A 16,612-nucleotide genomic window follows, 5' to 3' on the forward strand; every position below is an offset into this window, starting at 1 on the left:
TGTACTCCTCTCAAGCGGCCGTTCTTATCTTTTCGGGTAACACTTTTTTAGCGTACCTACAGAAACGCTATGCCTTCCTGTCTGCGCCATAAGTTCAAGGATAAGCATGTTTCACGTAACCCGAACAGGGGCTTGTCAGACAAACAATTTGAGTGAACTAGGCACTATTTCACAAAATCCGGGTAGCGTGTTTGACAAACCTGGCCGCCTATAGACGCTACCCTCGCTAGTGCAATCTACTGGTCCGCTTGTAGGAACACTCATTCTATTCTCCAAGCAACTGCCGCTACAGTTCGCCTGAAGACAGCGAATTTTCGCGCTAACGCCCTGGGTTCAAGTCCCAGTGATTCTGACATTGTTTGAAAAGACCAGTGATATGTCCCTTCTGCGCCTCCCCCACTCCCGCCAATCTCCAGCACCTAATTTGGCACTGCCCGAAGTTCGTGCGCTACAGAACCTTCAAGCCTCCTCCAAATACAGCCTCTCTTTACATCGACCCTCGTACACTGGAACCCTCCATGCTGGCTCTAATTGCACACTTTTCCCTAAAAAGCGGTCTAGCGCGAGTAATCTAGAGTCGTGAGCCTGCTCTCCTCACCCCACGCGGCCTCTTCAGCATCCTTAAGGAGCCCACCTGTTTTGGGTCGAACTGTACTCATTTAAGATGTCCCAAGTTACAACCCCCCCCTTCTATTTCCCCTTCCCCCACTTGACGTAGAGTCTTCCTGCCACAATAAAGGCTACCTCCTCCTCCTTGATATTGTTTTACTGCCACACATTTACTTAGGTCAATTCTCCGCATTCTCTCAGAACATAAAAGCGGTTTCGTATCCTTTACGTCGGTTTAGCCTACTAACGGGTTAAATTAGTCGTGCCATTCTTCTAGAGCGAATCGAGAAAGAGAAAAGTGTTGCTTATGGGCGGCCCGGTTTGTCGAATACGCAGCGGCGTTCATTCAAGCTTCTCATCAGGCAAACTAAACTGGGGCATGGTGACCTCTGTAAGGAGGCAGAGGAGTGCATCATCGAAAAACATGAAGTCAAGAACGCGTGAGGTGGTTTGTAGCTTTTATTGCGAAGATACGAATTTCGAAACTTTAGAAAAAAAAAAATGGCTGTGGCTTAGTTCAGCTAACCTTGGATATGGAAAGCAAAACCTTGGCCTGGTCTGGTTGTGTCTTGGTTTCGGTTGGTCAACCTTTGATGTAGCTGTATTGCCGACCATGCCTCAAAGCCGTTTGGTCCCGTGCGACGCTCACAGAAGGAGGCCCGGCCTCGTTTTCAGTCACGGCGAACGCGGCGCAAAACGAGTCACGTAGCCCGAGACGACCCAGGGGAGCATGCGTGGGATGCTGCGGAAGGGGGGGAAGGGGGGGGGGGGGCGGCTGCCGATCAGCTGATCAGCCGCCGCCACTCATGGTTGAGCAGAACGACTGACAACGTGACCTTGTGCGCAGCGGCGAGAGCAGGTCCGGCGAATTACGCGATGCGCTTCGAGGGGTGTGTCTCCGGAGAAAAGGTGAACTTGCGCATCCGCGGCGAAACCGCTGGACGAAAGTAGTAAAGCTTCGCTCTAAAAAATCTAGAATGCACAACACTTCTTGTGATGTAGTGAACGCGAAGGCATTAGTGTAGGATTGTGGAAGGAACATGCCGGTACGTGTGTGCCGCCATGTTTCACAGCTGCTGGTGTTCAGGCGGTTTAGAGCAGGTGGTTCGTGTAGGTGGTTCAGTGTCCATACACCGCCCAGAGGAAGTTCGCAGTACAAGAGTCGCGTGAAAGGCAGTGCGTTCAATCTATGCACGGTAATGACGCGGTGCCTACAGTAGTACGCATGTGGTGTCGTCTCATTATCATCATCATTATTTTCTCTTCGCGACGTTTTCTTCCTATTTCGGCTACTATGAGTGAGAGGCTTGGCCAGTCCCCCTTTTTGGCCCTACATATACGCGATTTGCGGGAACGTGCTTTGCTACTCACCTTATTGCTACTCTTTCTTCTGTAGTTCAATTAACAAACGGGTAGTTGGGCGAGTTGGTGGGTATTCGTGGTTAAGCGCTACAGCGCAAACGGGCGAAGGACGTAGACGAATGCACAAGACGGGCGCTAACTCGAAACAGTGTCAGAGCCCGTATTGGGCATTTTTCTGCGTCCTTCGTCTGTTTATGCGGTAACACTTCGACGTGAATTCTCTTGTTGTACTCAGTAACGCACGTTTCTGCGACAAATGCAACTGCCAGTTTGATAGGCCCAATTTACTCAGCCAGAATCACCCAACGCGAAGGTTGGACAGAAACAGTCAACCGATGGTATCCTTCAAGTTCGAACTTTAGTCAAATCAGCGTTAATCTCAGGGTTACTATGACCAGAATGATTTTACACCTCATTGGTATCCTATTCTGCTTCGATATGCATAATTACCGCCTTACTAGCAGGTCGCGATGTCATTGTTTTTGTTTGCCAAATTACAGATTGCCGATTGGCTTTGTATTCTAAGCGCTCTGATTTGCAAATAGTTCTTGCATATAGCATTTCGTATACTTAATATAAATACGATGAAAGAGAAAATCCCGAGCCATCTCCACAAACGTGAAACCTGAGGAGGAGTGAAGCATGCAGTCTATAAGTGTATTCTTGGCGCCTTGGTGTTTTTGCCAACGGAGATGAAACCGTCGGGGGGCAGAGGTATACAGCTTTGCTGTAAAAGTCTCTTGGCTTTGAAGCACGAAGCTATCTAGCGCGACACGTAAACAAGTGTCCCGTTGTTTTTTGGTACGCGTTACGAAGCGCTCCAGCGCGAGGCAGAAACGAGTATCTCGGTGTTTTTTTTTGTTTTTTTTAGTACGCGTTGCGATCTAGCGCGAGGCGTAAACGAGTTTCCCGGTGTTTTATTACCGTGACTACATGAGACGACGATTACGACGACGACGACAGGAGACGCCAACTGTGAACGGTGAAGCCCTAAGGGGCTTCACCGCTCAAAGTCTCTGGTGGTCGCGGAGTTCCGTGCTCTTCTCACATTTCGGAGGTCCATACATGGTTCGAATCCCACACGCCCCGAAATTCCTCTCATTTGGTTTTTTTCAGCTGAGACAGCAACTTTGTACGAGATTTCTTGAAAAGTGTGTCGTCATTCTAATCATTTATTGACTGTTTTTTTTATCTTTTCAACAGTTGGGTATTATGCGGTGCATGAAGCGCAAATGTTTTTTTCACAATGTTTTTTTTTGTTTTCTAGTGCTTTCACAATACGAACCGATTCTGTTCTGCAAACGAAACCAGTAATAGACAGTTAGCGCATCAGCAGAAGAGCTTCTAGTGTCAGTAATTTCAGACTAAAATTACACAAAGTGCATTCGGTAGAAGTCCAATCTGCTGCGAAAAAAAAGAAGTGGGTGTTTTTAATGAATCATTCATTGCGAACCACGCGGAGTGAGCGTAGACTCGTAGGTGCTAACTTAATCACCTAGTTAGGCTTCGCAAATTGCATTTATTCATTTGAGCTGCGTTGTGTTTTCTTTTTCGCACAGCATTTAAAAGCAGTGCGAAACGCCAGGTTCTCCACCACCGCTCTTTAGAAATGTCCCGTACCTCGTTAGTTAACCTTCTACTGGAATATTTGGGCCGAGGACGTCGTAGTTACATCTTGTTTGCAATTTTTTTATGCTTACCTGGGAATGTAGACGGCTGCGGCTCAATTTACCTGACTGCGCGGTAAGTCGTAAAAAAAAAATAAAACGAGAAAAAAAAAAGAGAAGCCAGAGCAGATTGGAAGACTCAGTAGCATTAGGGAAGCAAGAGAAAAAAAAAGAAATGCGGCAGCTAGTGAACAAGCTAGGCAGCGAAGAAATGTAACAGAAAAGTCATTAAGTCACGTGACGCGGGCGGGGCCTCCTAATGGTCGGGGGGCGGTGTCTGTGGTTCCTACACGTGTTGCCTTTGCACACATGGTATACGCTCGGCCGAAATGACTGCTGGTCTTCACAAACGTCTCTATACTCGGCCGAGAAGCCGCGCGAGTGAGTCGCGCACACACGCACGAAACGGCAGTGCGAGGAAGCCGTAACGAAATTGAAGGAATAAAAAAAAGACGCCAAGAATAATATTAGCAGAAAAAAAAAGGAGCTAAAGCAAAGGTTGTTTTACGCGGCTTGTACGACTCGGGCGAACAGACGGGGCCTCCTCCTTCGCTTTCGCCCCTTTCCCTTTCTCTCTCCCCCTCTCGCTGCTAAAAAGCCAACGGGGTGAATGTAACCAAGCGGCGGCTGAATGAAGCAAACAGCAGTCCGCCCTCAGGTGGGCCGCAATAGGCGCCCTGCGAAGCTGACTCCACCTCAAGGCACTCAGGTGATGTCATCCGGACGGCCAATCAGAGGAGAGGCATCTTTTTTCCCCTCTCCCAAGTCGTTAAAGGTAATGTTTCACGAAACAGCTTACGGTGCCGGAGGGTTATGCCATATAAATACACCGGCGCTAGCATTGCGCGCTGCGCGACGCGCGCACGCCTCGGGTGCTACACCCGTGCCGTCTCGCCCGCGCGAGAGCGGGGAAAAAAAATGGGAAAAAGAAACGACGGCCGTGGGGCCCAGTGCGGAGCTTAACGCGCAGAGATTGTGCAGTGCGATTTCAAAACGAAAGCTGGCGCCGACAACAGTTTTGGAGCGATGCCGGATCGTATCCGGGGTCTACCGTCTCTCTGATGCCGAGGCTTGTTTGTATTCAGTGCCGCAAAAAAATAGCTACAAGTCTTTGCCGCAGGAGAAACACTTATTGCTTGCCGCACGAATCGAAGCCTCAAGATGCCTTTCTTTTGAGCGTTTGAACTTTTCGTTCCCGTTTCTGCGGTATTCGTTATCCTTTGGTGCGCACTTCCGATGAGCTTTTGACTAACACTTAAGGTGGCTTAATTATTAAGTTGTTATGGGGGAATTCCTATTTATTAATATGATAAGCTAGAACATTGCGGACTGTAAGTTTGAGATAGAAATGATGCATTTTAAAGGACACCGAACTGAATTGTAGAAAAACACTGAAGATACATTTCAAATGCGGAGTAGAATCGCTCCGTCCGAGATTGATAAAATGGCTTCCAAACTTATGAGAAGGAAAATAGTGTAACTGTATTCTAGCCTAGTTTGAAAAAAAAAGAAAGCGTCACTAAATGGGCGGAGCGGTATATAAGTTTAGGTGAAGGCGTACACAAGCGCCGTTTAGTCAACTATGATTTTCTGTTCCTTATATAGGTATATTCTGGCCAAATTTGGCATATGAAAAGGGTTTTGCCAACCGCAGAAGCATTTACATAATTATTCGCCATCGAGCTTATTTTGCCCTATTTGAAAGCTTAAATCGCGAGAAAGCTTCACAAGGAGTGCTCGTCGTACGGAAGTGAAACTGTGAAAAAAAAAATGAAGCTAATATTCATTAAAACGTTATTACATCAGGATAAATACATTCAGGTCATGATCTTCGTTTGTATAATTATCAAGTGCTTCGGAGGCTGGGCTGCGTCTCGCGTGGTAAGTTTGCGTTACTGCCCGCCTAAGCCTTTACACCTAACGAAGGAGCGGTACGGTGCACGATAGCAGCTAGTAGTGTTTCCTAACCGGTGAGTCCAGATATATAGACTAAAACTTTTATCATCCGTTTCTAAAGAAAGTTTAAAGAAGCGCGAAAGCTTTATGACGTCAAAACTGCGCCAAAGTGTGACAAAAATCTCCTCTGAAAGCGCGCCTAACTTTCGCTGAAATTGTCCAATCGCTCCCCAAACCTACAAAGACACAAATCGCAAACAAAGAGCGAGCCCATGCGACAATTTTTCGAGCCCTAAGTTAACGCATCTACGAATGATACGCCGTTTATGAGATAAAGGCATACTATTGTACGCTTTTTTTTATGATCAAGGCGTGTATTGTCTTATCTGGAACCTTTCCTTTTTCACGCTTTTCAAGCAACCATTTTGGCTCAGCTGTGGAAGCCCCGTTTCACGCACGTGCCGTGTGTCCGGAGATCTTATCAGAACCTTTCGGTCGACCAACCGGTCTATGAGGGAATGCATTAGTTTTTTTTGATTGATTGATTTGATTGGTTATGAGGTTTAACGCGCCGACGCTACGCAGGCGATGAGGCACGCCGTAGTGGAGGGCTCCGGATTAATTTTGACCACCTGGGGATCTCAAACGTGCGCCAAAATCTCGAACACACAGGCGTTTTTGCTTTTTGCCTCCACCAGAAAAGAGTTTTTTAGATGCGAAGCATCTCATGGTTGGGGTTATGTCCCTCCCTTGTCGTCGTTGTTGTTGCGCTGTCCACACCCCCACTGCGCATGCTGGGCTTGCTGAACACCCGGTCTCTTCTATGGCTCCTGGAGCGACAGTGTTGCCGGTGTCTTCCTGGGCTGGCACGAGACGAGCACGCTTCCCCTTTAAGGGCTCCTGGAGCGACAGTGTTGCCGGTGTCTTCCTGGGCCGGCACGAGGCGAGCACGCTTCACGCGCCTTCGACTTTTCATCGTCGTCGGCAGCGGCGTGCGTCGGCGAGTCTCGGTGGGCCGTGATTACAAGCAGCCCACAACCATCCGGGGAACGTGCATCGACCTCATCTTCAGAAACTTTAGGGTTCATCCACTACAACAGCACTTGACTGTACATTTCACAGACCATAAGGCGGTCATAATCAAAGCGGAACGCAAACCACAGCTCGACGTCACCTACGTTGAACATGAGGATGATAATGCTTAAATAAAGACAAACTCATACCACGTACAACGTCTCTCTCTCTCTCTTTCTCTTTATCTTTCTCTCTCTCTCTCTCTCTCTCTCTCTTAATTGCCTCTCCACTCTAACAGCCCCCACCGCTCTAAAAAAAAATTACACCATCTTCCCGGAGGGGAACCCTGAGTAGTATGCGAAACAGCCATGGGGTCGATGCAATTTCCCATTTCGTAGTTACGGTAAGTGAAAAGTGTGGTAGTTACCATGGAAAACAAACGGTAAACATAACGGTAGCTACGTACCTCAACCTCACGGAAACGACGAACTGAAAACTAATGGGCACTTGAATCGACCGCATGCCTGCTTCGCATGCTACTCAGGGTTCCCCTACGGGAAGATGGTGTAATTTTTTGATGGGACGCCATCGGTACCATTAGGAAAGCTTCCGCTTTAAAGGCTTGCAAAAAATTACTGGTGATACGTACGTCTGAATACGTGGCTTGAAGGTGCGAACATTACGGCGTCCGTCGGCATTGTACCCCTCCTGCTCTTCGGCGTTGTTGGCAGATTTGCGTGGTTGACCTCGCTTATCCGACGCAGAAACTGGCGGTACGCCCGAAGTTGAAGCGCTTTCAATTCGGAGACACGGCTCGAGTTAACCGGACAGACTCCACGAACACGAGGCTGACTTACAACTTCCTTCGGCGCGCTATGACGCTATAAGTCGCGCACGCTCTTGAATACACAAGGGGCTCGCGCTAGCTTTTATTTCTCTTTTCGTTTACCGACACCAGGCTGACTTACGGTTGTGTATTGCTTATTAACTCGAAAGGAGGTGAAAAAGGAATGATGCAGACTGACGGTTTTCCCTGACGCACTATGGAGCCAGTAGTCGCGCGTGCTTGACGATCCACGACATCCTCGCGCTCGTTTCCTTTTTTTTTTGTGTGTGTTTATTTCTACTCCTGGGGGGTCTTTCTTTCGAAAGCCGTATTGCACTCACGCACGGGAAATTTAAGGGTCATGCGATGCTCGCAACTGTGAGCTTTTCGCTCAAGGCTGGCGCCCTGCTACGCGCTGTTTGCAAGTTGGTAACATTTACGGCAGGGAGCTGGGATAAGTGGCTTTAAAGCGAGGCTTTACTAATTTCATCGAGCGGTTTCGCCATCAGGGAGGATTTGACATTCATTTGCCCTTAGCAACGGATCACGTGAATAACTGGGCCGAGCTCTGCCAACAGCCGCGTTCGCCAGCGTCCTGGCACCGATGCCATAGCCGACTTGGCGCGTGCGCTCTCCGGAGGTGGGTCGCCGCCTGGCCACGTGACTCACCGCATGCATAGCGGCACCGGGCCGTCTTCTCTTCTCTGAGCGTCGCTGAGGAGCTGGAGACTGTGAGCCGTTAACAACAAGCGGCGTCTGACCACCGCCCGGATATCGCCCGGTGAGCTGCTTCAGTGAGGCAATGCCAAGCGTGCGAAGCTAGCGTCGGAGGCTGAGGAATGGCGAGCCGTCCTGCTCGGAAAACACCGGAAGCGGGGCCGCAATCGTAGACAAAGGAAGTCCTTGGACGAATAGTATAGTAATTACAGCTGATATAAAGGCTAACCAAGTGAAACAAAGACTTAACCAGGTTTAGCCAAGCTTTCGCTTTGCATATCCAGGGCTAGCTGCGCTAAGCCGCAGCCATTTTTAGGGGCGTAGCTCCTCTTGCTCGGGCCCTGTCCCGTCCCTCGTTGCTGCTGTATACGGCACGGCACATTAATCATGATTGTGGCAGGATCTCCCTAGGGATTGGCCAACCAAAGTTTGGCCGAAAAGGACAAAACGTTGAACGCGTTCGTTGCTACCCAACAAGGAGACGAGGAAGAAGAAGAGGTTGTCGTTCGTCGCCTGCGAGCTCAAGAAACGTACCGGGGGTACACGACACCAGACGCTCTGCAGAAGGCGACGGCCAAGGTGGCTAAAATGTCACACACGAAAGTCGCCAACTTACCCATGGAGATTCTCATCGTCCAAAACAACCCCTACATAACAACCACAGACATCGACGCCTTCTCTAACTTCCCAATACAACCTCTCATCCAAGATCCTGTCGCCACGTACTTCACCGACCACAAAATTATAATCTTCAAAGGAAAGCGCTTCCCGCAGCTTTGTAATCAGTAATGTAATGCTTGTATATAATTTCATCGATATGTAAATGATTACATCTTGTGTGTATATAAGTGTATATAAGTGCATAGATATGTAAGTAATAAACGCCATGTATATAAGTGTACATAAAAACAACCCTACAGCAACGTGTCCAGTCTTCAAATGATGTGCAGGCGAATGTTTCGCGCTTTTACCGATCAGCATTGGAGCTTCGCCCCTCTCATCATCATTCACTTCGTGGAGATGGCGGAATTTTTTTTGTCTGTACTGTGAATCACATTGGCAAGATAAAAACAAACCGGTGGAAACGAGGACGTTCGTCTTTTTCTTTTTTCGTTCTTGTTTATGTTGCGCTGCCAACATTATTCGCAGTACTTGCAATGTTTCTTTGTGCTCTGCTTATCGTGGTTCATCAAAGAAGCCACCATCGGTAGGGGTGTGGCATAACACTGATTTTTAACAAGGTAGCAGTGGTAAAGAAATACAAAGTTTAAGTTCGAATTTGGACTGTGTGTGGAATAGTGTTTCGTACTATTATATACTAGAGCGAAAAGGGGGGTGAAGTGACGTGTCGCAATGGGGGCCGCCACAGCAGCTGATACTGGGTGCGCTCCAATTTACCGTTTAGACAGCGTCATTGCCGTCTTCGCGGACAGTACGCCATGTTAAGCCCCGTTCCAATTCGAACGAAGCAGTGCTTCGAGGAGACATGATCGAAGTCAGCAACGATGCAGGCTACCTTCCTGTCTAAACTAATACGTGACGCCAGCGCCACCTTTTTGCGTAATAATGTTGAATCAAAAGCACTTGTTGTTTTATTGAACTATTTAGTATGATTTACTAGTGATGAAGATGACTTTGTATAATTTTTAAATTACGTAAAGTTTGTAATAACAATGGTAATATTAGATACGAAACCTTCGGCTTGCGCAACTCAACATGTCTGCTACGATGCTGTCGTCTGCGCTGGTGTAGCGTTTGCGACAGCGGCGCCGTTCCAATTTTATTTCTTTAGACGTCTATTTAGACTGCTTCGTAGGCTGTCTACCAAGCTGTCCGCGATTTGGAACGCAGCCACTGTTCCATTCGTACTTGGCATGGCTTGGCTTAAAACATGGCTTCTTGTCGCTCCTGACGACAAAAGCTACAACAGGGGCGACATCTATTTTTCTTGTAGGTCTTGCATGAAACTTTTGAAAAACTCCCGAGTAATAAATACATTAAAAGCTACACCTTTACATTATTAATCATCTTTAACTATCCTGTTAACAACAATAGCATGGATTTTTAGAGCCGTAGGAAACTTTCGGGCTTGTTCATCAGCCATGCCAAGCAGAAATGGAACGCTTCTCCGCGGTACATGGTGTAAAGCTTGCCTCACAAATGATCAGCAGTGCGTTGACAAGGTTTGTCGTGTCACAACGCTGATGCTTCAGAACAAGCTAGACAACCAAACAAACAAACAAAAAAAGACAATGTGTCAGAGTGTAAATGAGACAAGAACAAGAGCCGGGGTGACACATGGTACGATTATGGGGATTTTAGCTTTCCTGATTCTTCCTGTGTACGATGCGTTTGTTAGAGATTTCTTGTTTTGATTTTTTCGCACCCTGTTTTTTAAACGCTCTCATATCCCAACAAGTACGATTTAATTCTTAATAAAAAATTCGAATTGAAACTGTGCACACCTCTTTGTCACATTTTTGCCAGTGGAGTGAACAACGACAGATCAAATTTTGCGACCAATTTGATAAGGCCCCCCTTTTAACAAGTGATACCTGGCAGAAAAGCGTATTTTTGGATACTTCCTTTTTTTCTTCAAGGATTTCCGCGATCTCCTTAGTTTTGGTGCACTGCCCAGCGCAAAGGTTACTTCTGTTTCTGCAAAAAATTCCTTTTGCTTGAATGAGATTCAAAGCTATCAGTGTTGGTGTGGAGCTCACATTTATGAAATTCCTTAAATGACGAAATTGCAAAAATAGTAAATAGAATAAAGTCTATCCGTGGCTACATATTGTACTCTATTAGATAAACTAGCAATCTGTATTTTTTGTTCAATTTGTTTTGGCGGAACTTGGCCTCTTACCTTAAAGGAGCACTGACACGAAAATTTTATGTTACACTTTTATTGCTTTTATCGATGCTTAATGTCCTGGCGAACCTGAAAGAGCACTTCAAATACTTCAGCGCGCGATAGTTAATTACATTGAACGGCCTGAAAATCGCTTGTTTCAAATTCCCGCGCTTTCATCCCGAACGGCGCATATGACACTCCCTGCCTGACCTCACCGCTTTGTGCGGACGTCACCGGCGCCCGCTTGAGAGTGTGTTGCGCCCGCTCGCCGCTCGTGGGGCCGCGCGCATGAAGTGACGTCACGAGCTTTTGACGAGCGCTGCCGCGTGCAATAATATTAACGCCGAAAATTGGTGTCAGTGCTCCTTTAAGATTTTGCAGCGGTACAAAACAGCATAAACACCTAAATGTCACCCCCAGTGGGACATAATTAGAAATCAACTTTCCCATTCAAATATCCCGCTAGCGCGGATACCTTTGTTCCGGTTTGTGTCAGGAAATCGGCACTGTGACCAAAACGGAATGAATGTCCACCTTCGGAAAACTCGGCTTGATAGTCGTACTACACCGGAGACCGCGTGTACCAGCGAGAGAGGAGTACAGCCCCGAGGGTTGAGAGCGGGAGAGGGTGGGGAAGTGTCGCGCGGCCAAGCACTCTGCGAAGGCCCGAAGCTCACCCCGGCCGCCAAGCTGTGTTCACATCTCCTCCGAGTATGCTCGGCCAGGTCTCGGCCGACACCTTCTCTCGCCGCCCAAGAGACCGGGGTGCTCGGCCCGTTGCACACGCTCTTTGGAGGCTCGGAACACAATTAGGGAGCGGCCCTGTTGACAAACACTCGTGTCGCCCAGAGGAAAGGCCACTGGTCGGACGCGGGGAAAACCGAGGGGCATTCCGAGTGTGCGCGCCCAATTTATCGGCCCGCGGGCCGAGGCGCCAAGATGCTTCATCCTGCGGTACGAATGGAAAACCGGGCGCGAATGGTAGAGGGGGGAAGGCTGTCGTCGGTCGAGTTAAAGAGGGACGGAGTGGCTGAAAGAACACAACGCGAGGCTGGAGGTCGCGGGGCTGTGAGGCAAATTCAATTAAAGACCGCGCCTCTCCTCGCCAATCCTTACCACCTCCATCATCGCTCCCCACGCGCTGGTAACTGAAATTACCATAACATCGCCCAACGCGCGTGCGCGCGTCCGGCTTTCACGTGGATTCTTTCGGGAGCCGCCGAGGCTCGCTCTTTCCTTGCTCGGGATGGCATTCGCTTCGAGGGAGCCGAATAATTCTTCGCGAGGTGGGCAGTGGCGGCAGCAGAAAGAGACGCGACGCCGGCGAGAGCAACGCGCCCGGAGAATGCGGCTCGACCGGGGGCTTCGCTTTGGATTCAGCTGCGCGTACTTCAAAAAGAAGCGAGAAACTATTCTTTAGGGACAATAGAGATTATATACGCGGGGCATAGGTGAGCATAAACCCTTCGTTCAAGCTCTCGGGTCCACTAGAATATACCATCGGTTTTTGCCTACCAATGTTACTCATTCCACAGGCGCCTAAAAGGGAATTTAAGGTTTTAGCCTTAGCGCTCAGGCTAAGGGTGAGTCGGGAAAAGGCGATCAGTGACGGATACCTTCTTCTCATAATTCATAAAATAAATTTTGTTTTTTGGTCATAGGTGTGCAGCTAAAATTAAAAAAAGTAGGTAAACGGTAAGAACTAGAACGATTTACTTACCATGTTTTCGCGCGCATAACCCTTCCTGCATATAATCTGCACTCCCACTTTCAGCCTGCCGGAAAAAAAAAGAAGAAAAAAAAACGGCGTATTGCCCGCACTTCTGATACCGGAAAGGCTGAACCAAAGCTACTGCTCAAGCAATACATCACATACTATGCAGACAGAAAAAGCGTATATTTAGCAAGTAGAATACACTGACTGCAAGGAAAAAGTCATAATTCACGCAGTGTCACTCCTCACGCTAGAGCTATCACTTGAGCCGCAGCCCTTACTGTTGTACACAAGGTCATCTTCACGGCACAACCCGCAGTGCAGCTTCACGGCACAACGACCATTGCCGTGAAGCTTTACTAAAGGAAACACCCAGCGTATAATCTACACATCTACTTTGCCACTTAAATTTCCGCATTTTTGGTGAGGGTTATACTCGAGAAAATACGGTAATTTGTGAATGCCTAATACGAAACGCTGATCGTTAACTGGATATGTGCACCTCTATTATAATGCGGGAATGTACAGTGTGAAGCGGAATGAAGCGGATCGTAATAAGTGCCTTTGCTCCGCACACATTTTAGGAAGGACAAGAGCGGGTAAAAACGGAGGACTGAATGTGAGATTTGACCCCGAGAAACAAGTTAGGTGCTGTCGCTGACCGTAAGTGGGGTCATTATGGGATGACTCGGCAGCACACATACTTTAGCTACCGAAGATCACATCATCCCGCATTAACTCGAGCGATGAGAGTGTTTGTTGAATAGTGTCACCATGGTTCTGCGGTATGTTTGGGCACTTAGCTAGATCCGCATAAAGTTGCTCCTTCACAAAACCACGCGAACGTCCGTATATGATATCGATCTGCACACATCCTAGGCTGTGCTTGGCTTTGATGTGTTCGGGAAAAATGGGACTTTGGCGGCTGACCTTTAGTTAGGAGTGTTTAGAAAGTTTACGGCTCCCCGAAGGGGGCAGCTCGGAGCATCCACTGCTTCTAGTGAGCGGTTTCCCCGGAATGTCATTCCTTTTTAAAACCAGCCCCTTTTCTATTCCTGCACTTTTTATTTTTAAATGCCTGGAATGTCTTATATTTTTATGCTTTTTTTTTCTGCTTTCCCGAGGCGGCAAATGTGAACCACGTGAAAAAAAAATACATTTGGCTACTTTAAGAAATTATATATATGGGTGATGTGTTTTGTTGACTTCCATGTTTCCTCGTTGGTGGCCGTCAGAAAGGCCGTTAAACATAGGCCACGTTGTACGGTAACGAAAAATTCTCCTTTCCATGATCTAGCTCTAAAACACTGGCGTATGGAATAACCCGGTAGTGCTTTCACTCTGAAAAGCCATTAACATTCCATAACGTTCTTGTAGCGCATTCCGAGAAGAGGGGAACTTAGTGAGCATCGGTATGTCGAGTCACTATTGATAGTTAATGATTTCTAGACACCAGCGAGATAGGACGTTACTGTAAACGTAACAGGTGGGAGAGCGGCGACTTATTCCTGGAGGGGTAAAATGGGAAATAATGCTTCGAACTCGCTAAAATAGCTTGCATAGGTGAAACTGCTATAGTTGCACCATTCAGTCAATCTCAGAACACTGCCTGAGGTATAGTAAATGACGAAAACTTCCTGAAACTATCTGAGACAGAACTTCTTGCAGGATTTCGAAGCTTATAACGTGGTCAATGTTCAAAGAAACAAAATACAGCAGCTGACCGACTTTTTGGACCTGGAGGGGAACGAAAAATAGTCTGAATAAAAGAGCAGTCCCAGAAATCCTTGAGTCGCAAAAACGAACTTCATTTCATTTAAACAAGACTGGAGAAGTCGCTAATGGTTTCTTGCCTTAAATTCCTCCTTTGTGCAAGAACGTCTGCTTGCATCTCTGAAATCAGCACGTTTTCTTCGCGAACACTGGAAAACAACGCGAAGCGTTGGCAATATCTTGCGTTGACGGTGGCGAGCGGTGGGCGGTGTCTTCGTCAGAGCCATAGTCGCTTTGCGGCATCGTGGTCACTTTGCCAACGATCTCTACGTCCGTTAGCTTCGCGCACAACAGTATGTTGCTGTCCCCCACAGAAAACTCTCGAAATGTCGTAAAAGACCAAAGTTGGCTATCCCGGCAGGAGTCAAGCCGATCCCCATCCAATCCGAAGCTAGAGAGGTGGTTAGGATTCAAAAAGGCGTCGTCGTGGAGTCCACCGTGGCTCTGTCGCGGAAACTTTTGTCCGAAAAGTCAAACTTCTGGCTTTATTTTGCCCGATATATCTGTTGTTCATATACATTACTCCTATGCGACAACTGGCGATTCCTCGGGAAAGTCCGGAATACCCAGCAAGTCCGAATTTTCGGAGTCCGAAAAAACGTCCGGCTGTTGTACCTAGATACGGTTGGAAAATTAAAACGAAACATATCATGCCCATTCGTGCGACCAGCGAACTGACCAAAGCTGTCGACGTCGGATACTGTAATTGGTGTGCGGACATATGTTGCAAACGTTTACCATCGTTGCAATTGCCAGAGATTTGGCCGTTGTCTGAGCACACTGCGTAGTCAGGCTCGTGCTCCAGATGGGAATAAGAATAAATTATTGCACTTAAATTCGAAGAACACATTATATATTGGGAAGCATGTCAGAGAGTTACACTGATGAGCTTTGCCGACGTGGTACGACATGTAGGCAGCTGCGCTACATTAGCATGGAGTGACATTTGGGGGAGTCCTGTGGTTTTGGCGGCTGAGGCCACCACACGTGCTCACTACGGTAAAAGTGTCAGATGTTGCTCTCGCTCTCAAATGTCGGAAATTTGAATATTTAAAATTTTGTAAATATTATTTGTCTTCTGCCATCTCTAAATTATATTTTCCTGCGCAAAACAGATGAACTACTTTCCATTCGCCCTGACTAGCCTTCTTGGTCGCTGGTTTTCCTTACTATTTTTTCATTCAACGAGACCGTCAAATGCAATGATGACCGTAATTATGTTGACTTACAGTAGCCACCCTTTTTTTCAGACTCCAAAAATTCGGAAGGGAAAAGGTTTGGGCGTGTTGGTTCATAGCCATACAGAAAACAAGAGTAGTAAAAAAAATCCTCCGTCGCATGCCCCCGCGCGAGGGACACGTGTAAATGCAGAGCATAGTGGGGTTGAAGCGCGCGTCGGCACCCCCAAAGTCCCGTTGACGTTGCCCGACGGCTTCCGCGACGGCGGGTTCCGGGACGGCGGCGGCCTCCAGACGACGACGCTTGCTCGCCGCCGCCTCTCGTTGCCGTACGGCCGGGTCCGCGGCCCGACGCTGACGTTTCGGACATGTGTCTTTCTCTCGACTCGAAGGGTCCGCTTCTCGACGCTGACGCCTGGCCGCTGCTTCTCGTGCACGCTGCTCGGGATCCGCTTGTCGACGTTGACGCCTGGCCGCGGTTTCGCGTGCACGAAGTTCGGCGTCGGCAGCGCGCTTGCGACGTTTGCGCTCGGCGTCGGCAGCCCGCCGCCTCGCCGCCTTGTCTTCTGCCGCCGTCGACGAAGACGATGGTACGACGTCTTGAACTGGTGCTTCGGCGCTGATGTTGGATTGCGTCGAGGTACTAGTTGAAGGTCTTGCTTCCATCGCTTATCAACTGCGACCGCCGACGAGCGCAAGAGAACACGCGAGGAGCAGCGGAGAGCAGGCGAGGAGGAGTGGGGGAGAGGGCGCTTATCAACTGCGACCGCCGACGAACGCAAGAGAACACGCGAGGAGCAGCGGAGAGCAGGCGAGGAGGAGTGGGGGAGAGGGCGCACCTGGAACGGCTGTTGCGGACGCAGAGGCACGCCAACGCCGACAACGCCGGGTGACATCGTGAGTTGAAGAAACGCTCTGCATTAAAAAAAAAAAAAAAAAAACAGAAGTCAGTTATGTTTTTTCCTACGCTTGTTTTCTGTGTGGCCAAAAATTCGGACTTTCTGG

Source organism: Haemaphysalis longicornis, unplaced genomic scaffold, assembly GCF_048455015.1.
Source record: "Haemaphysalis longicornis isolate Haplotype H1 unplaced genomic scaffold, Haemaphysalis longicornis Haplotype H1 scaffold_4, whole genome shotgun sequence".
In the NCBI taxonomy this organism is placed as follows: domain Eukaryota; kingdom Metazoa; phylum Arthropoda; class Arachnida; order Ixodida; family Ixodidae; genus Haemaphysalis; species Haemaphysalis longicornis.